The sequence below is a fragment of the Lygodium microphyllum genome, chromosome 22 (assembly GCF_053477565.2).
Source record: "Lygodium microphyllum isolate KBCC chromosome 22, Lygodium_microphyllum_v1.1.10, whole genome shotgun sequence".
Classification (NCBI taxonomy): domain Eukaryota; kingdom Viridiplantae; phylum Streptophyta; class Polypodiopsida; order Schizaeales; family Lygodiaceae; genus Lygodium; species Lygodium microphyllum.
This window is the reverse complement of record NC_141156.1, coordinates 120,547,599-120,574,485: the sequence shown is the minus strand read 5'-3', so window position 1 is coordinate 120,574,485 and position 26,887 is coordinate 120,547,599.

The window sequence follows — 26,887 nt, the reverse complement described above, 5'->3', positions numbered from 1 at the left end:
GCCATTCTAGGTGGTTTCGTCCCCTTTTTCGAGTCTTTTTCCCTTAAGCAATTAATGATACATGTATATGTAAGGGTGCTTTCTTTCTATTTATTGGGGACCGTCAACCAAGGTATGAAGTACCAGGTTTAGGTTTTGTATGTTTGGGGGGAGGTCTGAGTAGTTATCGCCTCAAGACGGGAGTTCTAGTGATCCTATCTTGCTAACCTACTAAGCAGCTGTTCTAGGAGGTCCTGTTAGTGTGGGGCAGTTAGTGAAGCCTACTAAAAATAACAAACAGGGAAAACCCTAAATATCTAAAAGAAAATCCATGAATATACAGAGGTGTGCAAAAAGGGATTCTAATCCCTATAAAAATAGAGAAGAACGAAAAATCTTTGAGCAGTTGTTTATTGCCTTGCGAAGGCCTAGTAGGTTCCTCGGGACAAGACAAGACCCAAGGCCAATGCCTTGTCTTCCTAGGGGTGGCAACTAGCTAAAAAGCAAAGCAAATAAAAGAAGGCTAGAGCAAAAATAAAAGTGAGCGTTAGAAAATGATTAAGTGTCGCCTTGCGAGGGCCTAGTAGGTTCTTGGATACGGAGACATGACCTGAGGCCGATGCCTTGTTCTCCTCGGGTCACTACTCTTAGCTCCCTCCTTTTTACACGCCTAAGTATAGAAAATCCAGGGCTACATGGAAAATGTGCTAAAAGACACCATTTATTGATCAGGCTATCGGAGTCCTTGCCTAGGAGGAGCTCCTAGTTGAGTTGTCCTTCATTAGGTAGGTAGTTCAGACCACCATTTAGGATGACCTCTTTGATAGTTCTTTTTAGCCTGGCCGTGATAGAGCAGTCAGTTAGTGACTAGCTTTGGGCTTTCTGTCAAATTATGCTAGGTCTACTCCTTGTGGATTTCATGCCTTAGTTTTGTCAGGGGGTAGAGTGAGAGCTATGATTGTTTTGTTGTGTATCTATTTTGTATCAGCTTGATGCTCTTTGTGGTTGTGTTTATGTACAGATCTATTCGTGGGATTCGACAAGCTGAGTCGCCCTATCCCGTGGTCGCCAATGACAACTAATTTTTGACTTCGAGAAGTGCTTAAAAATAGCCAAAAAATCCAAATTTCAAGGGAAAAATAGACTTCGTCGAAGGCAGTAGCTACAATCAATATGATTTTAAGCGACAAGCCCCAAAAGTGCTTTAAAGACCCACCAGCGACGGTTGGGAAATTTTCATAATTTTTTCAATTGTCGTATGAGACTTTGGGAGATGCTTGACAATGGGGGACTTTGAGATGGTCGAGTAAAAATTTTTAGAAGTAAAATCCGATGCGAGACCCGGAAATGGTAGTACCCGAGAGCCCAAGACCTAAAAAGGCCAAGTATAAATGAACTTTAAGGGCCAAAGGGTGTGACCCTTGGGGGACTCCCTTTGGGGGGACCCTAAAAATTTGATATTGTGGGTGGGTGGCCCATTTTTGCAGCTGTGTGAGGGAAAAAATGGCACCCTCCTGTGCACAACGAGATTTTGAGAGGGGAGGCTATGGAGCTACAAAGCAAACCCCCCCCCCCCCCCAACTGGGCACATCCCTGATCTACACCTTCCATCGCTACTTTCCATTTCTCCAATGGCTATCTGGACATGGAGATCAAAATTCAATCTTTCTCTCACCTCCCTCTCTCTCCCCTTAAGGGGCAGTTCATGCACAAGAAGAAGAATGAAGACCAGTTGAAGGATACTTTCCCGGCATGAACCAGATTGCTCCAAGCTCAAGAGGAGGCTGAGGGGAGATGTTCAGCATTGAATATTTGTTGTTGGTCAGACCATTGGCAACCCAGAAAAATAATTCAAAAAACCTGCAACACGCAAGTAAGCGGTATGCTATTTTTTCAAAGGAAATTTGCTTCTTGTTGATGTTTGATGGTTGAAATGGAATTCATAAGGAAAAAAAAAATTGGAGTTTTTTTGCATTATGATTGAGGGCTATGCATAAAAGAAATGCAAATCCATAATAATAAATAGTCGCAATAATTAAATTATAGCCCGAAAAGTGCCTTTTTAGTGTAAAAATGAAGGTTTTATTGGTTTCGGGTGGGGAAAAGAGATGCACATGGGATAAAATTTTGAGACAAAACATTTTTCAACTATCATAATTAGCCACTAATCATAAATAAAAAAATAATATTTTTTATGCACAAATAAATAGAGAAAAATAGCTAAAAATGGAAAAAATAAGATTCTCGCGCTATAAAAATCTAGAAAATTATGATTCGTGGTTGTGGCTATATAACAAAGCTAAGGCATGAAGTTTGGATTCAGTTCAGCTTTTTTTATGTGTCATAGTTCATGGTTTTTCGTTTTATGTGAAAAATACATACAAAATAATACCCTACACCTATGCAACGCATCATAACCTAAACGTTAGAGGGAAAGGGTGAGGTTAAGAGATTAAGAAGGCTGAGAGGGTTTTTAATATTTGAAATATTTGATTTTGCATTGCATTTAGAATTGCAATATTTCAGTTGAAGAGGCTAATAGCATGAGGAATCAGTGCTAGTCTCCATACATCGAAGCATACATTTAGTGAAAATCATGAAAGGGTTGTTTTTCCACATCACGAAATGCTGATTTGTTAAATATTGTTTGTGCACTAGGATCATATGCACTATGCGTGACGCATGACATGACATGGTATCAGTCCTAAGATATGACTTATACATGGAGCGAAAATGAGCCTTTGCTGTAGGGCAGTTGTGCGCTTTCCTTGGGACTGTTGGTGAGGTTCTATATATTCTTGGATTGTATAAAACAAGAAAGAGTGGAATTTGTGCGTTATGTTTTATATGTTGGAGTGATGCGTCTTGGGGCCAATCCCTGAGTTGTATGAGAGTCACAATGGAGGTGCGGGAATCAGCCGAGGAGAGCTTCCTTATGTTTGTGTTATGATGCACTATGCTTATATGTTATGGGGTTTCCCTCTGAGGAGAAGGGAAGGTAAACGTTGCAATACATATAATCTACAAATGCATAATTAAGTCTATCTAGTGTATATCTCTATATTACAGACGCTCCTAGCCCATGAGGCCATGTGGTGGGGTTGTTTGTTATGTGCATGAGGTCCGACTAGTGCCATAGCCAATGCCGGCCCATTTTAGGTCCCATCACGCTCCAATACCCAACTAAGCCAAATGATGATGCATATGAGCTAGTGGGCATTAAAGTTTATTCTTCCAATATGAACTATGGTTTGGCCATTTATGAGTTCATGCCAAGTGGAGATGGACATTTTGCACCATTCCATAAACTCTTACAATCTCCAATGGTGAGGTATTGTGATGGGACTTCCAAGAGCTATCATCTTTGAGATGATTAGAGGTAGAAATCTATGATCATTCTCATAGGTGACCTTCTTCAAGCTCTCCATCCTTGAAGAAATTAATGATGGATAAAAAATGGGGCATGCATGATAGCCTGGCATAGAGAGATCTAAACAACATATACATAGATATGGCAAGGTAAGTCTACAAGATATGCAAATAAATTCAAGATCTTATCAAGATGGCTTTTAATGTAAAGTCCCATGGTGATGGAGGTCATCATATGTCATACACCTCTACACAATGTCTATAAATCCTCAAGCAAGGGCTCAATGTACACATCCATATTCCTAACTTTATGCTTCCTTGGTATTAGAAGAGATAGCATACCATACTCTTTCTTTATTGTGAAGGGTGGGATTGATAGTTCAGTAATACTATTGGTTGTGCACTATATGAGGTGCTCTTGACTCCAAATGGATGTTCACTATTTATACACAATTCCTTGAGGGTTGTGCCAGTATTTCTAAAAGAAACTTCCATTTTCCATCACTTGATCAATTAGAGGCATGTCATCTCATGAGCTCTCCAATGGATTTACATTTGAACATACACTATATGATAGGAAGGATGGGGGGATGTTGCAAAACTTTTGGGGATGATATACACATTCAACATTACTCCATAACAGTCCTTTGCACAAATAGGGCACTCTTGACCATTCTAGTGTGATCCACAAAAAAAAATGTAATCGTTGATGCATGCATGGATATGGATATAACCAAAGCCTCAATTAGATGTCACATATCACCATGTTTGATCTCTTGAGGTTGGTTGTGTCCAATTCTTAGGCCTTCCCTCAATTCGTGATATTGTCTAAAGGGGAGAGGGGGTTGCCATTTATAATATTGGTGCTCATTATGTTTTAGAAGAAGATACAATAACCTTTAACCTTTGAAAACTTATTCAAAAATCTATTGAATTGTCCATGAAGTTTTCCATTAAGTTGATATTTGATTAAAACATCCCCCATATAAATATAAAAAGTATAATTTAACTTAACAATACACCCAACAATGAACCTTCATTTCCTTGAGTAACTCAAGCATAAATTCAACTACCTATATTGAAAACAATTTTTGAGAGATCATATAGAAAATGTCAACTTGAAAGCTTGTTTCCAAGTATTCTATTTTGAGAGTTAACTTCTACCTAATAAAAATACCTTCAACTTAAAAATTTGGAGGTAGGTATGGGAGTCTTAGTTTCCATTCAAACCTTACTCCCCCCCCCCTCCCCGCACGCCCCAAAAAGACTCCAATCCCACTTTGGCTTGGAGGTTCCATGATTCGACTAGCCATGCATGGAGGTCATTCACATCGACTCATGAGCTAATGTAGCTTAGATTAGGGACTAGTCAACCTCCATTTTCTTCAAAGAAAAAAGGAAGAAGATACTATAAGACATCATAATGGAGGTGACATATGAAAGTAGCCTTCTGCAAAAGGGGGATAAGGAGGCGGGACTAGCATTCAGCTCTTTGTCCAACATTGTTTGGTAGGAAGCTTATTAAAGATAATTTGTATTAGGATAGGGTCTTTGAGTTCTTGGATAAGTCCCCCACTCTTGCTCCCATGAGAAGGTTGCCATCTTGGATTGCTCCTTCTTGAAAAATGACCTCAAGTTTGTGGCTGGGAAAATTAAGAAAAACAAATCTATTGGCCTAGAAGGATTGTTGGTAGAGTTTTTCCAAGAATTATGGGATGTGTTTGACACCCTTTGTGGATGAATCATGCCATTTGATGGAGTTTTCCAATGCTACAGTAATAAAACTTATTTACAAAAATGCAAGAAAATTCTCTTGCAAGGACTAGAGGCCCATTACCTTGCTCAATGTTTCCTGTAAGATCCTTACCAAAGCCTTAGCTCTGTGAATCAAGTTTCATTTTGGATTCAAAAATGTACTTTGACTTTGAATGTGGGTGTAAGATTCATCAAGCCATCCTAAATCTAGTCTTTTTTGTTGGTCATGCGCTTCAATTAGATTAAAATTTTACCTTGATCAACATGGACCTTGAAAATCTTACAACAAACTCTGCTAGGGTTTTATGTGTATTCTATTAGCTAAAGTCGATTTCAGACCTAATTTCTACAACACTATAAATGCTATTTTCTTTAATGGTTCAACTAAAGTTTATATCAATGGCCCTTGTTTTCATGCTTAAACACTTGACTTGAAAATGTTTCCCATTACCCCACTTATATTTTCCTTATTAGTCACAAACCCTCCAATAAAAAATGTTGAGTTTCTACTCAATCAAAAAATTATCAACTTTTTTCCATCAGCACACCAAATCTATATCCAATCTATTGATGATGGTAATATGAATTTTATTGGAAACGAGTGGATAGCATGCATCTCTTCTTTCAAGTTTATGATGACTTGCAAGGTATCTCTTGTCTCAAATTTTTTTACAAAAGATGAAGGTTTTAAAGCTTCGCCTTTAGAGCTCTTCAATCTCAAGGATGTAGAGAGGATGTAGATCTAGGTAAAGTTCTGAGGTGCCTAGCTATGAGACAAAGGTTGCAATAGCTTCTGGACAAAGTTAAAGCTAATCTAAAATTAAAGTGCAAGGACAAATGACTTTTAGTGCTTGGAAAGTTGATTGCGGTCAAGCGTAGTTGACCGTATTTGTGGCATCTTCCCTTTTCTTGCTAAATCATCTTAGTTGTTAATGGAGAATTTTTTGAGAGATTTCATCTAGGAAAATAAAGGGCATGTCTGATAGAGCTTGTTGTTTGCATTCGATTGCCTATAGGATCTAGACAGCCAACAACCATGGGCTCAACTACTTAGATTTGGGATTAGCATATCTCCTTATGAAGGAACATTGTAGGTGGGAGTAGTTAGTGGAAGATAGTTGTGTGAAAGGGGGCATCCAAATTTGGTGATGCTTCCCTCAAACTTTCAATTTGGTTCAACTGTCTAGCCTTCTCTACCAGCTAGGCTATTGGCTTTTGTTAGAAGAAACTAGCAAGAATTATGAATAAAAATGTATTCAATCCTAGCTGGATATATGGGATTCAACTACTTTGCTATTGAGTTTCCCATAGATTCCATTATTATAAAGTTTGGGTAAATGCTAATGGGGAAAGATGGCTCCAACATGTGTTGACAAACTTAAAGAGGATTAGCCTACCTCTTTCAAAGTAATGCCCAAGTTTAGGTTATAAAAACTTGAAAACTAATTTTCATGGCTAAATAAATTCAAGTAGAAGATGTTGGAGAGTCAACCTAATTATATTTTCAAGTGCTAAATCGTGAAGGTGTCAAATGAACCAAATGCTAAATGGACAAAGTCTAAAGAGTCATGGGTCATGGATCATGGTCATGATCTAATAGTTGTCTTCTAGATTTTTCTGATTGAGCAAAGTGGATTTAATCATAAATACTTGTTCTTTTTATTCATTGTCATGGGGAATAATCAATCAGCAACAAAAAATCAATCTCTATGTGGCAATGTATTTTGTGTATATTTGAGTATCAATGAATCCCAAGGGGTCCACTAGGGTTTACCATATGGTACCACGTGAGCGTAAGGGAGGGGGGTTATTTAAGGGAAGAAATGTACATTTTATAAGGTAATGTCCCATAAATAGGGGGTAGATAAGGGGTATTTTCATATATTTCTTGCACGCAGGTGACATCTCCTTATTACTACTATTGAATCCCCCGTGCAATGAATGTAGTATTTGATTATATGTTTTGTACTTATTCTATTATGAATTATTACACAATTTTGTAATGTTTATCATGTATGGAAGTCATAATGTCAGGTTGAGATGTGGTGAATATCTTTGGTTATTGGGTATACATACTCTCAATTACACTTGGCAACCATAATGATATTTCCATTGGTCATGAATTTGCATGTGCACAAGCTTGCAAGGTCCACCGTCACCTCCCCTCACTCCTTGGTTGGGTGGCATTCATGGTGTGAATTATTCGTCTCCTTAGTAATGAGGAGTCAGCTCAAGATGGGATTCTTGAATAGTCTAGAATACATCACTCTCAATCATTACCTCTAAATTGAGGATTTTGCCATCATCTCCACCATTGTCCCCACACACCATTAAAGCTTGTGGGTCAACTTTTCTCCTTGGCAATCCCGGTGGTTGTTCCTTTTTAATTCCACCTTCAAGCATCCCAATTGTAGCTTGAATGCCCTTTCCCAAGTTCATGAGTTCGGTATCATAGGATCTGGATGCCTTTCTTCGATAGTTTGAGGTGGCTTCTACTATCAAATTTCCAACTCAAAATGATTCAACTCACAAGGCAACCATGTTTGAATCCACTATGCAGAAGAAGGCATTTGTGTGGCTAATAGAGGAGTAAGGATGGGCTAGTTTTGATTTTATGAAGGCCGATTTCACCAAGTGATTCTATTATGATCGAATAGATGCCTAGAAGGTGGATCGCCTTTTGGAGTCTCAAGCAAGGAGATTCCACTATTCAATCATATATTGCCCAATTTTGGGTACTTTAAGGGAGAATTTCTTGTCATGCTAATTATTCCAAGGTTGAAATGCTTCATTTTTTGTATATCTAGGGGCTATAGTAGGATATTTGTCAAGTATTAGCTATGTGCGCCTTAAGCATGCTAGGCTAAGGATCTATCTTTCGAATAGTCCTGTTTGGTTTCTTGATTTCAATCATGAGGGGGACTCAGTCACTCCAATATTGTTTTACATGAGACTTGGATTTTCATTTAGATTTGCTCCTGCGCTTCTTTGCTTTTGATACGGTCTGGGCCTTCACCTAACAGAGGTGGTTTAGCAAGGGGTTTTGGTACCCAAATCCATCAGTTACCTGCATAATACCCTTGAGCACATAGCAACGCTTTGGATATCCATCACGGCATTGTGTTGGCACTCCATTGATACCTTCATCTATAAGGCTTAGGATTCTTTTGTGGTCTTCTATGACATTTGTAAGTCCAAAGCCTATCCTTGGCATTGTCTCTTGACCTTCTTGTTTCAAGCATGGCCTCGCTCACTAGTTCTCTCTATTCAACATGCACTTCTATCAACTCTTTCAACAAGTCCTTGCTCTCATTACTAGGATTTCCTGGCAAGTCAAAATGTTCATTGTATTTCCCCTGAGGTTTAATGACGTCACTCTTGCTAAAGGTTGTGATTATCCTCACACCCGATAGTGTCAAGTGTATCCTCTATGCTACATAATCAACCTCACACTTCATCACCCTTTTGAAGGGTCATCCTAGGAGGGTTTCCTTTCCACAATTTGCATAATTTGGAGGAACATGGAATAGGATAGGCGAGCTTTCAGTTCCAATAGTTATAAGGATTTTACACTTCCCTATAAGTTTTTGTGGGTGTCCCATGTAAGGACTAAGAGTTGCATTAGTTGGTGCGAGCTCTGGTTGGCCTAGTAGGGTCCATGCTTCATAGGTCAAGATATTAAAATCAGCTCCTTCATCGATGAGAGCATCGATAGTGTGCTCTCTTTTTGCAGTGAGTTTGACCCTAAGATAAGAAGGCGATACTATGTCTTCATCTTCCTAGTCTTGGCTTGTAAATTCAAGCCTTTTGATACATGCCTTTGAGTCCCCAACTACACAATCAGATACGGATTCTCTACTAATGTCTTCGGTTGTCTATGCAGTGTCATTCAAGGTGCATCTATCATCAGGTTTTTCATATCTAGTCATCCTCGCAATTGTAGCTTGATGTTGTTGCATTTCGCCTTGACTAGATGCAATCCGAATGCAACCTACACATGTTTTTGTGGTATGGCCTTTTTGCCCTTGTTGGCTAGATTGGCCCATTGAGGTTCTAGGGTCTCTATTTGTCCTTGTTTGGGTACGGGCTTTTGGTTGTTGTTTTGCAAGTGAGAGTCTATGCTTGTGTAGAGCCATTACTACACTAGGTTCTAATCCGAAGGACCTGTCACAGCGCGTGTTTACTCACCTACTTGGGGTAGGTGTGGAGGGGACAGTGCTTTCGGCTCTATATGGTCTCTAGGTCTGTATTTTCTTGTTTTGGTTTGTTGGTTTGACTCCCAGAATCAGACTCTTCGATTTTTCACAATCGGATATCTGACTGGACTAGGTCCGATTCCGAAGAGTGGTCTGATGATTGGTAGTTGGGTTCTAGTCCTATGGTTGGTCCGACTGTAGAGTGATCCAATTGTTGTGCACGTCCGACTAGACAAATGGGATGTCCGACTGGACGGGCGGTCCAGTTGGGGAAGGTTGTCCGATTGGATGGTTGGGTATTCGATCGGATGGTTGGTCCAATCTTTGTGCGTCCAATTTGACAAGTGTCTGATTTTGGAGTGTCTGATTCTTGACGGTTCAATTTTTGTACATCCGATTCTAGGAGTGTGATTCTGCGAATCGAACGCCGATTTTGGTTGGTCCAATTTTCGTGTGTTTGATTCTGGGATGTCTGATTTTCAAAATTGGACAGGGAATGTCCGATCACACACGATGGGTTGGTCCGATTTTGGGGATCAGACCGTGTCCGATTCTAGGGATCAAACCGCATCCGATTCTGGGGATCAGGCCGATTTCGGGAATCAGACTCTGGTAACAATGTTAGATTTATGCAGATGAGTTTTAGGGATGACAAAAATCAACTTGATTCTAAGGATTTTGGTTATGAGGTATTGCACAAACTTCCAAAACGTAAGTATAGACCCTAATGAAGGATTGTATTTACCTAGAATAGCATATAAACTCCACAATACAAATCGGCAAGCAAATCAAACCCTCTTGCCTTGTTATGACAACAAAAACCCTAGTGCTTGTTTTTCTTTCTTTTCTTTGTTTTTTCCTACCCTAATGCATCCAAATCATAAGGAAAACACCTACACTAATCCAACTTGATTTTCCAAATCCAAAAAAACAAAAACCTACTTGCTAAGGAGATTGAATACCTCTTCAAATTCCCCTGCTTCCTACCTATCTAGCTCAAAAATCAGTTCGGGGAAAACCCTACTTTAATGCTTGATTCGAAGTGTGCAAGCGCTCAAGGCTTGAATCCGTTGTTTCGAAAACGGAACCAAAATGTTGAGATGATCAACTGCCAAGACTCATGGACCGCTTATTGTTTCAAGTGTTCTAAGCCGAGCACTAATGGCTACCTCTCACATATCCAACGCACCATCTATCTCTATGAGTGTAGTGAGCTTATCTCCATGCCTGATTGAGTTGCCTCCTCTCCCGAGCACTCCGGTAGCTCCATGATCCAAGTGCAAGCTTCAAGCAAGCTCCATCCTCAAGCTCCACGCTCCAAGCTCCATCACCGCGAGTAAGACAAGAGAAGAGAAGAAGAGAGGAGAAGATTGAGAGCTTCTCCACCATGGTCCCTCACCTTCACACACTCACTCCCTCACACTCTCACACTCCCTCTCTCAAGCACAAGCTCAAGCAAGTAAGAACAAGAAGAAAAAGAAGAAGAGGAGATCAAATTTTGGCCACACACAAGAATGAACTTCTCATTCACTTTTCAACTTTATATACAAAACCACCCTAAATCCCTTTTGGGCGGTCATCCTCTTATCCGCTTTTTACATGGCTGGCCGTGGCCTAAGGCCCTTTTTCCCATTGTCCTCCTATCTTCTTAACGTCCTTCCTACGGGCCTATCTACTTTTACAATTTTTACGGGTGAGAGCCCGGCGCTCTCAAAATAAATCATGGTGTGCCTTGCGCTCTTTTACACAAGTATTGACTTGTGCTTTTTCTTGTGCGCCTTCATCTTCCATTTCACTTTGCCTTGGCCATGTCTTTTGCTTTAGATTTTCTATATTTTCCACCTTGTTCATTTGAGGGTTAACAAGCATCTATTTAACGAGTTTAGTGACTTCTTGAGGTCATGGGATAAAGAGATAGTTTATTTGTAGGTATATCCCACAACAAAATAAGGTTGCAGAAAGGAAAAATAGACATGTTATAGAAGTTGCACAAGCCTTAATGGCTAAAAAGAATTTGCTAAAGCATTTTTGGTCTAAAATTTTTTATACTATTATCTATATTATAAATAGAAGACCCATAGTTGCAATTCATGGAATAACCCTTGAAGAATGCTTTACAAGCAAGAAGCCTGATATGTCACACTTTAAAGTGTTTAGTTTCATTGTATATCTTCAAGTGCTAGATGAGCTATGAAAGAAGCTTGATACAAATGCTAAAAAATATATTTTCATTGGATACTCTTTAGATAAAAAAGAGTATCATTGTTATAATCCTATCATAGGTGAGTTCAAAGGGAGTAGGGATGTTATTTTTTATGAGACGAGTAGTCTGTATGCATCTAATGGTGATGTATTGGGTGACAATGATGATCATGATAATTATATGTAGACAAAAAAGTAAGAATCATAGAGCCTTAATGAACCAGAAACATCATCTTATAATACATCTATATGAAGCCCTTAGTTTGGAGACTAAGGAGCAACTCCATATCTTCAAGGGTATCTACAACTATTGTAGTTAAAGACAAAGGAAATAATAAAGTGCCAGATGGTAATGATGCATTTGCTAGTCATTTGGGATTTAATAGAGATTAAATTTATTGAAAGAGTTTGGATGATGAGCTTGGTATTCCTTTCTTCAGGACACTAGGTGTATAGAGGGCACATGGTAACGTAAAAGCTCCACTAAGTAATCCAGTGGTATGTAGATCTAGCAGGGTCAAATACCCTATTAAAGATTTAGTTTTGAAGGTCATGTAGCTCACCATTATGCTCATATGGTAAAGGTGGTTGAGGATATGGAACCCACTTGTTTTGAGGATGTTCTTGGTCATGCTCATTAGGATATAGTAATGGATGAGGAGATGGGTGCATTAGAGGCCAATAAGACTTGAGATCTAGTACCATTGCCTAAGGGAAAAGCTATTGGATGTAAATGGTTCTACAAAATTAAGCATAATGTAGATGGTTTTGTTAGCATGTATAAGGCTAGGCTAGCTCTACAAAAGTCTATGCTCAAACGTATGGCATAGATTATGAAGAGACATTCAGTCCAGTTACCAGGATGCCAAGTGTTAGATGTGTGATTGCTTTGGCAATAGTAGCCAAAGGTTAGAATTTATAGCGAATGGATGTAAAGAATACGTTCTTGCATGGGGAATTGCAAGAAGATGTGTATATGGAGTATCTAGTAGGTTATAAGGATATAGAGCATTCTACATATGTGTGCAGGTTAAAGAATATGCTCTATGGAGTATCGCAAGCACCTACAGTATGGTCTGACAAGATCAAAGAGTATCTTGTCAACTTTAACTTTTATGTTTCTAATGCTGATCAATCACTCTATATAAGAAAGGGAGATGCATGTTTGGCCATCATAGTCATATATGTGGATGACTTGATTGTTACACGTGACAATGACAATGAGATTGTTGAAGTCAAGGACCTTTTGAAGAAGTAGTTTGAGATGAAGAATTCAGGTGAGCTAAGGTTCTTTCTTGTTATTGAGGTGATCAGATGTGATAATTGTATATGGCTATCCCAAAGGTAGTATGGGTTGGATATGTTGTCCAAGTATGGTTTGACAATCTATAAACCTGTTTCACTGCTGTTAGAGCAAAATTGAGTTGAGTTTTGATATTGGAGATGAGATAGACTACCCTATTATGTTCAAGAGGATAGGATGGAGTTTGATTTAGATGACTATTACAAGGCCAAACTTGAGTTATGTTATTGACATTGTCAATGAGTTTAAGTAGATGCCTTGAAAGCCTCATTTGGATGCAATAAGATGCATATTGAGATATATGATGCCTACTTTGCATTATGGACTTTTTTATGAGATAGATAAGGATATACATGTGTTTGGATACACATATGCAAATTGGGTTGGTAGATGTTTTGACAGAAGATCTATTAGTGGATTCATGTTTTTCCTTCATAGTGCAATAGTTACATGGAGTAGCAAAAGGCAACCCACAGTTGCTTTATTGAGTACAAAGGCTAAGTACAAAGATGTTGCTATGGCAGCATGTGAGGTGGTATGGCTGCAAAAGTTATTGGGTGATTTAGATGTGCAAGGACAAGGTTTGGTTATCATTTACAATGACAATATGAGTAGCACATAGTTAGCTAAGAACCCAATGTTCCATGTTAGGACAAAATACATTGAGGTGCACTACCATTTTGTGAGAGAGAAGGTGCTTGCAAGAGAGATTGACTTGGTATATGTCAGCACCCATGATCAAATAGCTAACATTTACACAAAGGCATTGGGTGTAGAGAAGCTTCAAAAATTTCAATGCTTACTTGGAGTTGCAAAGATGTAGTTGAGCTTAAGGGAAAGTATTGAGATGGTAAGATTAGCATGGGAAGACATTGATTGTAGACTACCTAGTTAGATGGGTCCACACATATATGCTTAGCACATTGATGGTCATTATGATCCTTACATATCCATTGAATTATCAATTATTATATTTGGTTTGTTGTATTTACCTACACTTGGCATAGTTATAGCACCAGTCGATTAGTATAGTTAGTTATGCACTATTTGACTTCCACTTTTCTTTATGTTGTATCTTATCTATACTTTGTGTACATTTTATTATACGTGAAAGAAGAAGAAACCAAGAAGAATTTTTTTGGCCTCCATCTCTCTTCATGTGTTCTTGAGTGAGCTTCCTCTTGTGTGTCGCATGTGTGTTTGGGACAATAGCTCAAGCAAGTCACCCCACCATGTGATTCGTGATAGTTAATTTTGCTCTCCTCCTTAGGTATATGCATAATGCCTCATAGCAACCAAAAATATACAAACGATCATAGCTAGATCTCTTGTCAAACCATAACTCCTATGGTATCTTGCCATCTAATGGCTTGCTAGAAGACCTATTGATCAAATGTACTATTATCTTTACAGCTTCATCCCAAAATCGATTATTCAAACCAGCATTAGAGAGCATATTATAGACCCTTTTTTGAATAGTCATGTTCATCTTCTCAGCCACACCATTTTGAAGAGGGTTCTCAAGAGCTTCCAACTCTCTTTTGATACCATGGCTTGTACGAAAGTTTGTAAAGGCATGCGAGGCGTAATCTTTACCATTATTAGTCCTCAACTACTTAAGCTTCTTATTAGACTAGTTCTCAAAAAATGCTAAGAACTTTTGAAATGCATCCAATGTATCATTCTTCTTATTGTGAAGAGGATAAGCCCAAATCTTCCATTTCATATAATCTATAAAAGACAAACTATAATGCTTCATCCAATGAAACCATGGGCATTCATCTGCACAAATCACTATGAACCAAATTAAGACATTCTAATCTCGTACTCCTACTATTTATCATATGTCTCTTAGTAGAGTTTCCCTTGGCATTTGACCTTCCTCTAACCGTAAGTGCACTAGAGCTCTTTCACCCTACATTTTTATTTATGTTCACCTTCGAGTAAGAGCAAACTTCTTTCAATATTAGAACTCATAAGACTACTTGTAGGTACAAAGTTACTAATGGTTGTCTTGAAAGTATCCCAACTCTCAGGTAAGGTAACTAATAAGAATATGGACTTTGCTTAATCATGAGAGAGAGAGAGAGAGAGAGAGAGAGAGAGAGAGAGAGAGAGAGAGAGAGAGAGAGAGAGAGAGAGAGAGAGAGAGAGAGAGAGAGAGAGAGAGAGAGAGGATTATGGAGATAGGGAAAGAGGGAGAGGGAGAGGGAGAGAGATATGGAGATCATTGGGAAAGAGGGAGAGAGAGAGAAAGAGAGAGAGGAGTAGAGGGAGAGAAAATTTTATTTTTTTGGAAAATAAAGAGGAGAGGGGAAATGAAAGGAGAGGGAGGGATATAGAGATACGAGAGTGAGTGAAGGGAGAATAGAGATAGGAAAAGATAATATCAAAGGAAAGGAAGAGGGAGAGAGAAAATTAAGAATTTTAGAAAATAGAGAGAGGGAGAGAGAGAGAAGGAAAGAGAGGGGGAGGGAAGATGGAGAGGACAAGGAAAATGGGGGTTAGAGAGAGAGGGATAGGTGATTGAGAAAGGAAATGGAGATGGAGATGAAAAGGGAGAATTTTTTTAAAAAAATAGAGAGAGAGAGAGAGAGAGAGAGAGAGGATTGAATAGAAAAGTAAGTACTTGATTGAAGTAGTTATTTTTAAAAATACATCTAAAGGTTTATTTTTTGTATAAAAGACAGAAAATGTTATGTGGAGAATGAGAGGGTATTTAAAACCATGTGTGTATACATGTGTGTATGTGTGTGAGAGAGAAAAATGGAGAAAGAGAGATAGAGAGAGAGTAATGGGGGGAGAGAGAAGTGGAGAGAGAGTGAGTGTGTTTGTGTGTGTGTGAAGGAGAGAGAAATAATGAGTGAGAAAAATAGAGTGTGTGTGTGTGTGTGAGAGTACAGGAGTTAAGAAGAGAGGGGAACCAAGAGATAAAGAGAGAGAGAGAGAGAGAGAGAGAGAGAGAGAGAGAGAGAGAGAGAGAGAGAGAGAGAGAGAGAGAGAGAGAGAGAGAGAGAGAGAGAGAGAGAGAGAGAGAGAGAGAGAGAGAGAGAGAACTGGAGAAGGGGAGAGGAAGAGATAGAGAAAGATAAGGACATCCTCAATTCAATCACCAAGGCAAGGAACAATGGATATACTTTATCTTTTAGAAGCACTCATGGTACACACCCACCACCTAGTACATTCTGTGGATGAAGTGAAGGTTACAAGAACAGTGAAAATTGAAGGCCATGCAAACCTTTAGTCGTAATTAGTTCTATATTGTTCAATACAAGTGATATTCTTCCCTAACCCACAAAAACCTTATTGGTTGTGCATTGTCCCTCTAATACCATAGACAGCTCGAGTGTATACTAAAACCAATGCCCCTAGCATGGAGTAGGAGATTATACAAATAGGGGGAGAAATACTTGGAGGAAGTGGAGAATGTGGAGGACTTGCACTAGATGGAGGAGACAAGCTCATTTGAATTCTTTGAGAGTGAATTAGACTACTCTTTTTGTGGAGATCTTTACATAGGCCTTCCAATGTATGATGACCTATGCCAAGATAAAGTCATGGAGATATAGAACCAATCATGTTTATGATAGCTTCCCCTTATATTCATTGACCCCTCACTTATGTTGGTACTTTATTATATGTTTTCTAACCTTTATGCAACTCCTCCACATATATATTATTATTGTACTTCACTTTCACCTTTACATTGAATTAACTAACATCTCTTTCTGGTTGTGCAAGTCACCACACTTAGCCTGGAGAGCATTATGGACCAATAGTATATAGATGAGGAGATGGAGTAGATTTTTACACATATATCTCCAAATCAAATGGTGTGTTTTAGAGACATAGCAAATGTTGAGTTATCATAGTTGACATCCTTACATTTTTCATGGGTATTACTTTGACACATCAAGTGCTAGTAGGTATACTTAATGCTCTAGGTTAGCCACAGAGTGAGTCTTAAGGATGCCTTGCTCAACTGGTGGAGGTGGTGGCTTTTAGTGGATGTTCTAGAGATCCAGAAGTTATGTCTCCTCATCATACTAAGACTAGTTTCCTAGGATGCTATGAAGATGCAGATGCTATGATCCCGTGGCCAATTGGCACTCCTCACCCTCATTGAGATGCAAGGGAAGGTGGCTCCTATGGTTCTACTATAAAGAGAAGATATAGGGTCTCCATCTCATTCATCAAGGGGACGGTCCTTGCCCATATTGGCCACACCTATAGGCACCTCCACTCCTGTGACACCTAGCTTTTTTCAGTTATTCATTGGTGGCACTCTTGCAAGTGCCACTTATATAAATATACCTGACATATAGTGATCTCCTATCCCACCGTTCTAGGAGTACAAGGGTGGAGACTTGTAGTTTGGTGGGATAGGTAAAATGCCCCAGTAGTTTGGTGTGAAGATGCAAATGCTATGACCTCGCTGCCAGTTGGTACTCTGTACCCTCATCAAGCAATTGGGGACAGTGGCTCTTGTGGTTGTGCTATAAAGAGAAGATATCAGATTTCCCTCTCATTGATCAAGTGGGTGATCCTTCCTATATTGCCCACACTTATAGGCACTTCCACTCCTATGACACCTAGATTTGCTCAATTATTCATTGGTGGTACTCCTGCAAGTGCCACTTCTATAAGTATACTTGATGTACAACAATCTCCTAGTACTCAGTAGCATACTCGTAATCTAGTCGTGTCACTTCCTCTCCATAGTGATGGTGGCAGTAGCAAGGGGAGGTGATGAGGGCATGGCTAGGAATCATATATCATCTTACTAGTGGTAGCCCCATAAGACCTACCTAGAGGATTTTGTAAGTTTTATATTTGTTATGAAGCCTTTCTCATTTTATGTGTTACTCACAGTACTAAAGTGATTCTAACAATACTAATTTATCTTCTATACTATAGTATTCCTTCACAAAGCACAATGCTACCAGCCTTGAAACTAGATATGTAGAAAGACATTGTTTGAATGTACTCATCGACAAGCTCTATGTGTATCATGGTCCAATGGGCTAAAAGGGTGGGGTGGCACGCTGCTAGTAGCAGACCTACTACCAAAAAAACTTTTTAAAAAAACTAGTGTGTTACTATATTTACTGCAACTATTGCTATTAGCATCGCTATTTGTATTGCTATATGGTGACGCAAATAGTGATGCTCATAGCAACGATTCTATAGTGAGGATTTTGACAGCATTTTTGGTGATGGTAAGGGAAAATATATTTATGGATTGAAAATGCTGCTAGAAATATTGATGTAGACCCCATATATTGCAATGTAAATTTCTATGATAGAAGTAAAGAAATGTTATGATGAAAGTGATACATTCCTCAAGTGGACCTATTCATGAGCAAAATGAACTTAGAAGGTAGTAAATGAAGTTATTACGATTTTTTTGTGTAAAATAAATTTTTCACTAATCATTTTATTAATCCAATATAGTAATCAATGTATTTGCTTACGTGTCTCCATATTATATCCTATATTTTTTAGTGCCATTGTGTAATAGTTCTAATTTTAGATCCTGTATTCATATTAATGCAATTGATCTTGTCAAAAGCGAAACATTAGATATTACTTTTGATGCTACATGTTACGTATACTTTTTGCATTATCCATTATAAAATCTTTCTTATTAAAAGCTAAGACTAGCTTCTTGGTGATGTATTAGGTAGCACTTCTTAACTCATGTATCATCTTGATTATATCATTCCAAACCTATTTGTGTATATTCATGATTATTAGTTTAACATTATTGTAGGTATTGTGATAAATGTCACATGTTTGACTTTGTAGATCCTATGATGATAAAAATATGAATTTATATGTATACAAATATATATATATAGAAGTGTTTTGTAATATTAACTAGGCACTCTACACCTAGATTCTTTCAATACTTTACTTTTCCCGATGCTTTGCACTAGGGTTTGAAAGCACATTTCATGTGGCAAGAGGGTTCATGGGAAGCTGATATAGAAACATGCTATAAACTTTGAAAACTTTGGTAACTTAGACTAATGCAATGTTGAATGTACAAAAATGTAATATGTGGGGATGTGGCCCTAATGTATGTTACCATTCCTTGCACATTTTGCACACACAAAATGCTATGCTGCTGCCATGAAGCAAAGTTGCCCTCACTTTTTCCCCTATCGCCTCTTCTCATTTTTGTTCTCTCTCCCTCTCTCTCTCTCTCTCTCTCTCTCTCTCTCTCTCTCTCTCTCCCTTTTACTTTTTTCTCTCTTATTGTTTTATCTCTCTGACATCTCTTTCACTTTTCTTTTCCCTTTGTTCTGTTCCCCCTCTCTCTCTCCCCAATTGCTCTCCCTGTCTCTCTTTAAATTCATCTTCTTCTTCCCCTCCCCCTCTCTCTCTCTCTCCCCCCCTCTCTCTCTAATTTTCTTTCCATATGAACACACACACACACACACACTCTCTCTCTCTCTCTCTCTCTCTCTCTCTCTCTCTCTCTCTCTCTCTCTCTCTCTCTCTCTCTCTCTCTCTTCACACACACAAACATTTTTTTGTGAAGGGCAATCTCTCTCTCTGTCTCTCTCTCCACCACTACCATATATTGGCAAATTATTCTTGTGTCTTGCCAACATCCCCAACTCTCATCACCATTTGACCTTGCCTCATTGCATAGAAGAAAGGAGAGAGAGAGAGAGCTTTGGTGTGCACTCCCCCATTGCTGCCACTGCCATTTGAGCTCCCACTAACCTCTCGGTCTCTCACCACCACTCAAGAACAAATTTTGTGTGTGTGTGCATGTGTGAGGAGTGATTGTCCTCTTAGATCAATGTCTATCAACGTATTGATTGATTGATTGATTGATTGATTGAGAGAGAGAGAGAGAGAGAGCACGTGCACCCCTAAACATCTCTATTTTGAGAGAGAGAGGGAGAGAGGAGAGTAATTAACTTGTCCGAGAGAGGAAAAGAGGAGGGAAAAACAGGAGTTTCAAAATTCAAATTTTAGAGATTTGGTATAAGAAGGTTGCAGGTTTGGGAGGCCATTTGGACCTTCAAGACCTTCTAAACCTACAACCAATATAATATAGTAAAGACTAACAATAATAGGATCAAGTCTAAACTATATCCCAATGAAATCTTATGACTATTTCTCCAAGTTTCTCAAATATTGTGTGTGTGTGTGTGTGTGTGTGTGTGTGAATGTGTGTGCTAGTTTTTATAAGTATGTATCCACACACACACACTCTCTCTCTCTCTCTCTCTCTCTCTCTCTCTCTAGTTTTTCTCTCATTCATATATATTTATGTGTGTATCTACATATCTCCATATATACCCACATATCTATATGTGTTTCCACATGTGTACACATACATATATGTGTTTCTATAGCCTATGTGCATTTGTGTATGGTTTTAGAGCATGTATACATTGCATGAACATGTCAACCATTAAAATTATTGTCATATGCCATATTGTTCAGTAGAAAAGGAAATTCAACTCTCTTTCTATAGTGTATGTGCATTTGTGGATGTTTTTAGAGTATGTGCATATTGTGTGTACATGTTCAACCATTAGAAAATGAATTCATCTCTCTTTAGAGTTAGAGAGAAAGGAGAAAGAGAAACCCACATACAAATTTTCAAAGACTTATATTTTCCCTTTTCATGATCATATACTATATTCAATGTGTGTGTGTGTGTGTGTGAGGGGATGTGAATACTTGCATGATGTCAACTAAACTTTTGATGTTAGACATGAACCTCCCTTGTTGCCATATTGATGATTGAATGCATGAATGGACACATATTTTCATTATACTTTCACGTAAGAAGTCTTATAACAATGAAATGATGCATTGAAAAGTATGCTATAAAGATTAGCTAGAGATCACTTGATAATATGCGGGTTTTTTTTTAAATTTCCAATGTAACAAAAATGTTTTCAATGATAGGCTACTTCCTACGCCCATCCAATATAAGTAAATTTTCACCTATTCAATTTTAAAGATTTGTGTGTTTTATGTTTTTTTATTAAATGAGTTTTTCTATCCATATGTGAGAAGAGGCCTGGATTTGTGCCAATTGAAAAAATAATAAATCATTGGGGAGCAAAAATTGGCCGTTATTCAATTTTCAATAATTCCACCATTAACCACTTGGAAAATATGGGTTTGCTTCCTTCTAGTGATGGTTGATATTCTAGAAATGCCATCTCTAAATGGTTTGTGGGGGTGGGAACTTCCTCCAAAGTACAACCTTTTAGTCAAATTTTTGCAAAATATGAAAAGAAAATTTGACACAAATCTTCAAAGTCCTTATTGTAGAGGATGAGGAGTCAAATATGGTTGGAATAAAAAATATTTCATGAACCTTTATCTTGTGTGTCCACAATATGTTATGGTGAATTAGCATGACATATCATAGCACATGTATTATAATTTATCGTGATGATGATAATCGGTATCATCCATATATGTCACGAATGACACCTGCCCTAGGAAAAGGTCGGTCATGTTGTGAAAGTTCCTAGCAAAATACCACAAAAACAAGGAAAAACCCAGCAACAACCCCCCAAAAAACAAGGAAAATCCAGACACACAAAAGAGGAGGGTCAAAAAAAACCTCTAATGGAACCAGCCAAATTGCAAACAAAAGAATGTTTGAAAGACCTTCAAAAAAGGCTCACGATAAGAGACTTGTTGGGGCACGATGTAAATAGTTTTCCCGTGAAGAGGATATCCCGAATCACGTAACGAATTCTCTGTGTGTGTGTGTGTGTGTGAGAGAGAGAGAGAGAGTGTGTGTGTGTGTGTGTGTGTGTGTCTTGACGCCACCGCTGACGCTTGAGTGGGAGAGAGAGCGAGTGTCTGGATTGGTCGATTGGTCTATTGAGCAATAGAATTTAGCATAGCAAATTGATTATTGCATCTCAGCCTCAAGGCGTTTCCTATATTTCCCCATGTGCCTTCCTTTCCCCCGGGGCCCCACCACAAGAACCTTGTCCAGGACGACGCCTCCATACTACATAGTCTAATCTCGCACGCACGAAACGTGTATCCAATTACACGTCACCCTTTCACACACCCAAGTTCTAACCATTATAAAATTGCATTTTGACCCTTTCCTCGTCCCTAATGAGCTTGCTTGTCAACGCCAATCACCAAGGATCTGAGAATGAGGATTTCTCCAAAGAGTGGAATATGACAACAACTAAGGTGGAGTTTGTATGAGGAAAAGCTAACCGAGGACATATATCATGAGTAGTAAGGATGGTCTTGTTGATGTGTTCCTGAGATTGGTTGGAGAGCACTATGCACTATCACATGCCACCATTGGCATCATAACTCACTCATGGGGAGGAACAAGGTTGGATGTAACTCCATTCTTAGCATGGCAAAGACACCATTGATCTTGTCCAACTGCTTCCTAGTAGCCCTCCCTTGCTACATCATTCATCCTTTAGGATGATGGACTAGTTTGAGGATCAAAATTAAATAAAGGCTTGATTCAATTCTAGAGAAAGATTTGTAGCAAAATATCTTCATTTATCTCTAACAAGCAAGCTGGTAATTTTGGAGGCAATCCTCTCCCCCACCATTGTAAACTAGATCAAATTATTATGCAACATACATCGAGCCTAGTATGATTTGAAAGAAATAAAAATCTAAATATTATTATTTACTTCCTCTTTTTCATCATTGATGGAATTTTTATGTGCATGATTTTCTCATTTTTATGGTATAATTTGATTTTTTTTGTAATGACATTTTGATTTATCAATGCCTTTAAGAGCCTTCAAGTCTATCTTTATGGGCCAAGGATAGATGCTTCACTTGTGATGTAGACTTAGAGGCTATCTAACCAACTAAGTCTACATGTTCCATGGGATTCATATGACACTACTTAGGATATGTATCTAGGTGGCTACCAAATATAAGCTCTTAGGACTATGCCTTAATCGTAGCACCCCTCATAAATTTGCTAAAAAAGTAGGTTGCCATAGTGTGGACGCCCACCAAACAAATAAGTTTTGATCAACTCAAGCATAGCTTGGTGACAACACCAATTTTGAAACTCCCTGACTTGGGCAAGGAATTCAAAGTTGTCACAGATGCTAGCTCACTTACAGTAGGTTGTGTACTAATGCAAGAAGGCCATCCTATAGCCTACTCCTCAAGAAAGCTAAAAACCCATGAAAAGAATTATGCTACCCATGACGTGGAGCTATTAGCAATTATTCATGCTCTCAAGATTTGACGACACTATTTGCTTGGCAACAAGTTCTCTTTGGTCACGGACCATAAGAGCTTTAAATGGATCTTCACCCAGACTGATCTCAATATGAGGCAATGTCATTGGATTGAGGTTTTGCAAGAATTTGACTTTGAGATCAAGTATCGACCTGGTAAAGAGAATGTGGTCGCTGATGCCTTAAGTCGCAAGGTGTTTCTCAAGTCTCTTATCATGGAGGAACCCTCAATGGCGAAATCATTGGCAACTATGGTGTCAATGCCTAGCAACCCTATCCTTGAATTAGCTAAGGAGGAAGCTAGCCATGACTCAGAATACCTGAAGATGATGAAGGAGATTTTAGACCATATCTCAATGATTTTGTGCTTGTTTTCTTTGATGATACATTGGTTTATTCCAAGGAAGAGGAGGATCATTAATCCCAAGTGCGCATCATCCCATGAGGTATCATAAGCTCTATGCCAAGAAGAAAAAGTGTGCCTTCCTGAAGAGGTAGATCAAATATCCTGGAATAATTGTATCAAATGAAGGAATCTCTGTAGATCCTACAAAGGTTAAGGATATCCAAGAGTGGCCTCCACAAACTACTATTAAAGAAGTGCGTAGCTTTCTTGGATTAACAAGATGGTATAGGATCTTCATTGAGGACTATGCCTTAATCGCAACACCCCTCATAAATTTGCTAAAAAAGTAGGTTGCCATAGTGTGGACGTCCACCAAAGAAATAAGTTTTGATCAACTCAAGCATAACTTGGTGACAGGACCAATTCTAAAACTCCCTGACTTGGGCAAGGAATTCGAAATTGTCATGGATGCTAGCTCACTTACACTAGGCTGTGTACTAATGCAAGAAGGTCATCCTATAGCCTACTCCTCGAGAAAGCTAAAAACCCATGAAAGGAATTATGCTACCCATGACCTGGAGCTATTAGCAATTATTCATGCTCTCAAGATTTGGGGACACTATTTGCTTGGCAACAAGTTCTCTTTGTTCACGGACCATAAGAGCCTTAAATGGATCTTCACCCATACTAATCTCAATTTGAGGCAACCCCATTGGATTGAGGCTCTGCAAGAATATGACTTTGAGATCAAGTATCGACTCAGTAAAGAGAATGTGGTCACTAATGCCTTAAGTTGCAAGGTGTTCCTCAACTCTCTTATCATGGAGAAACCCTCAATGGCGGAATCATTGGCAACTATGGTGTCAATGCCTAGCAACCCTAATGTATTAAGGAAGAATATGTCAAGATGCTTGGGAAGCTGCAACCTCTTGACATTCCCCAAATGATGTGGAAATTTATCAGAATAGACTTTGTTGTTGGGTTACCTTCAGTGCAAGGAGGCTACAACTCAATTATGGTTATAGTAGACATGCTTACCAAGGTTACATACCTCATTCTAGTTAAGACAAACTATAAAGCTTTAGATATTGCCAGATTATTCATCAAGGAGATATTCAGACTCCATGGGTTGCCTAGAAGGATCGTTAGTGACCACGACTCCCTCTTCACATCTCACTTCTGGAGAGGGATATTCGAGGCCATTGGGACTCAACTCTGTTTTAGTACAACCTATCACCCTCAAACTAATGGCCAAATGGAGAGGGTCAACCAAGTCATTGAAGATATTGTTAGAGCATATTGTTGTCACAAACCCAGGAAATGGATCCAATATCTACCATTGGTAGAGTTTGCCTATAATGCTTCCTATCAACAAAGCATTCAAAGGACACCTTTTCAAGCATTATATGGGCATGATTGTCGTACTCCATCAAATTTTTCAAATCCTACCTTAAGGGTAGAAGCTTCCAAGAAAATGCTTGAGGAAATGAATGAGCAGGTTAAAGCCATCAAATAAGACATTAGAGCCACCAAGGATATGCAAAAAACCTATACTGATCTAAATAGACAAGAGCAACTCTTCAAAGAAGGAGATATGGTTTTTATTCATGTACGACCCAAGAAAAGTTCCTAATCATTGGGAGAATTTAAGAAACTCAGTCCAAGGTATTGTGGACCCTACAGGATCCTCAAGTGCCTAGGACCCAATGCCTACAAACTCCAACTCCCCGAGAACATGAAGGTTCACAATGTATTTCATGTTAGCCTACTAAAGAAATATGTATCTAATCCTAGCCATGTACTCAATGATCAACAAGTTGTAATGCCAAGCCAAGGAGTCATTGAGCTATGGCCAGATATAATCTTAGACATTTGGGAAAAGAGATTGAGGAGTAGAACACTCAAAGAGTACCTCATCCAGTGGAAGGACTATCCAAAAGAAGATGCGACATGGATTGACGAGAATACTCACTACAAGGATTTAAGCTAGTAGCGACGCCGATTAGTGACGGCGAATAGCGGCGTCGCTATTGGCGTCGCTATTTGCGTTGCTAATAGCATCGCTATTCGCGTTGCATTTTGCGACGCGAATAGCGACGCGTCGCAGGGAAAAATGCAGTCGAAACCGAGCGCGGTTTTCATTTTGTGTTTGCTCCATTGTGAGTTTTGAGAGCGAGAGCGAGGAAGAGAGCGACTGTCGTGAGAGAAGGAGAGGAAGAAGACTTGCCGCCGCCGTTGTTCGCGAAGGAGACGAGGAGCCTTCATTGCAAAGAGGAGCCGCCCCACGCTCGCCATATCTCATCGGTGAGTCTCCCTCTCTCTTTCTTTTGCTTGTTTAAGGTTTAAATCACTCTCTTTTGCTTGTTTAGGAGAGGAAATGAAAGAGAAAGAGAGGGAGAGAGAGAGAGAGGGAGAGAAAGAGAAAGACAAAGAGAGGGAGAGGGAGGGAGAGGGAGAGTGCATTCTCTCTCTCCCTCTCCCTTTTGCTTGTTTAATGTTTAAATCACTTTCTTTTTTGCTTGTTTAGGAGAGGAAACGAGAGAGTAAGAGAGAAAGAGAGGGAGAGGGAGAAAGAGAAAGAGAAAGAGAAAGAGAGGGAGAGGGAGAGGGAGGAAATGAGAGAGGGAGAGAAAGAGAAAGAGAGAGAGAGGGAGGGAGAGTGCATTCTCTCTCTCCCTCTCCCTTTTGCTTGTTTAATGTTTAAATCACTTTTTTTTGCTTGTTTAGGAGAGGAAATGAGATAGAAAGAGAGGGAGAGAAAGAGATGGAGAGGGAGAGGGAGGGGAAGGAAATGAGAGAGGGAGAGAAAGAGAAAGAGAGGGAGAGTGCATTGTCTCTCTCCCTCTCCCTTTTGCTTGTTTAATGTTTAAATCACTTTATTTTTTGCTTGTTTAGGAAATGAGAGAGAAAGAGAGATAGAGAGGGAGAGAAAGAGAGGGAGAGGGAGAGGGAGAGGGTGAGGGAGAGGGAGAGGGAGGGAGAGTGCATTCTCTCTCTCACTCTCCCTCTTGCTTGTTTAATGTTTGAATCACTTTCTTTTTTGCTTATTTAGGAGAGGAAATGAGAGAGAAAGAGAGAAAGAGAGGGAGAGGGAGAGAGAGGGAGAGAAAGAGAGGGAGAGGGAGGGGATGGAAATTTAAGATAATAGACTTATCGATAATGGTATGCAATGTGCTTTGCCATGGGCCATGTACATTGGTGACTCTTTAAGATGGCTTAAAATTGGTCATGTCCTTCATAATGTCCAAGTAGGGAATCTAATTGTGATATGCATAATTCATTGTTTTTTTATTAACTTTATAGGCATAACAAATTAGAAATCAAGCCAACTAGTCAACTGAAGAACTAAAAGAAAATGATACCCTAGCTAATGGTCATTATGGTACTTCATCAAAATGAACCCAAAAGTATTATTATAGAAGAAGAATCCCTTAAATTGAGTATAGGATATTTTCTCTCAGGTCTTATGACTATGAGTAGAATTGATTGAAATAAATTTTAT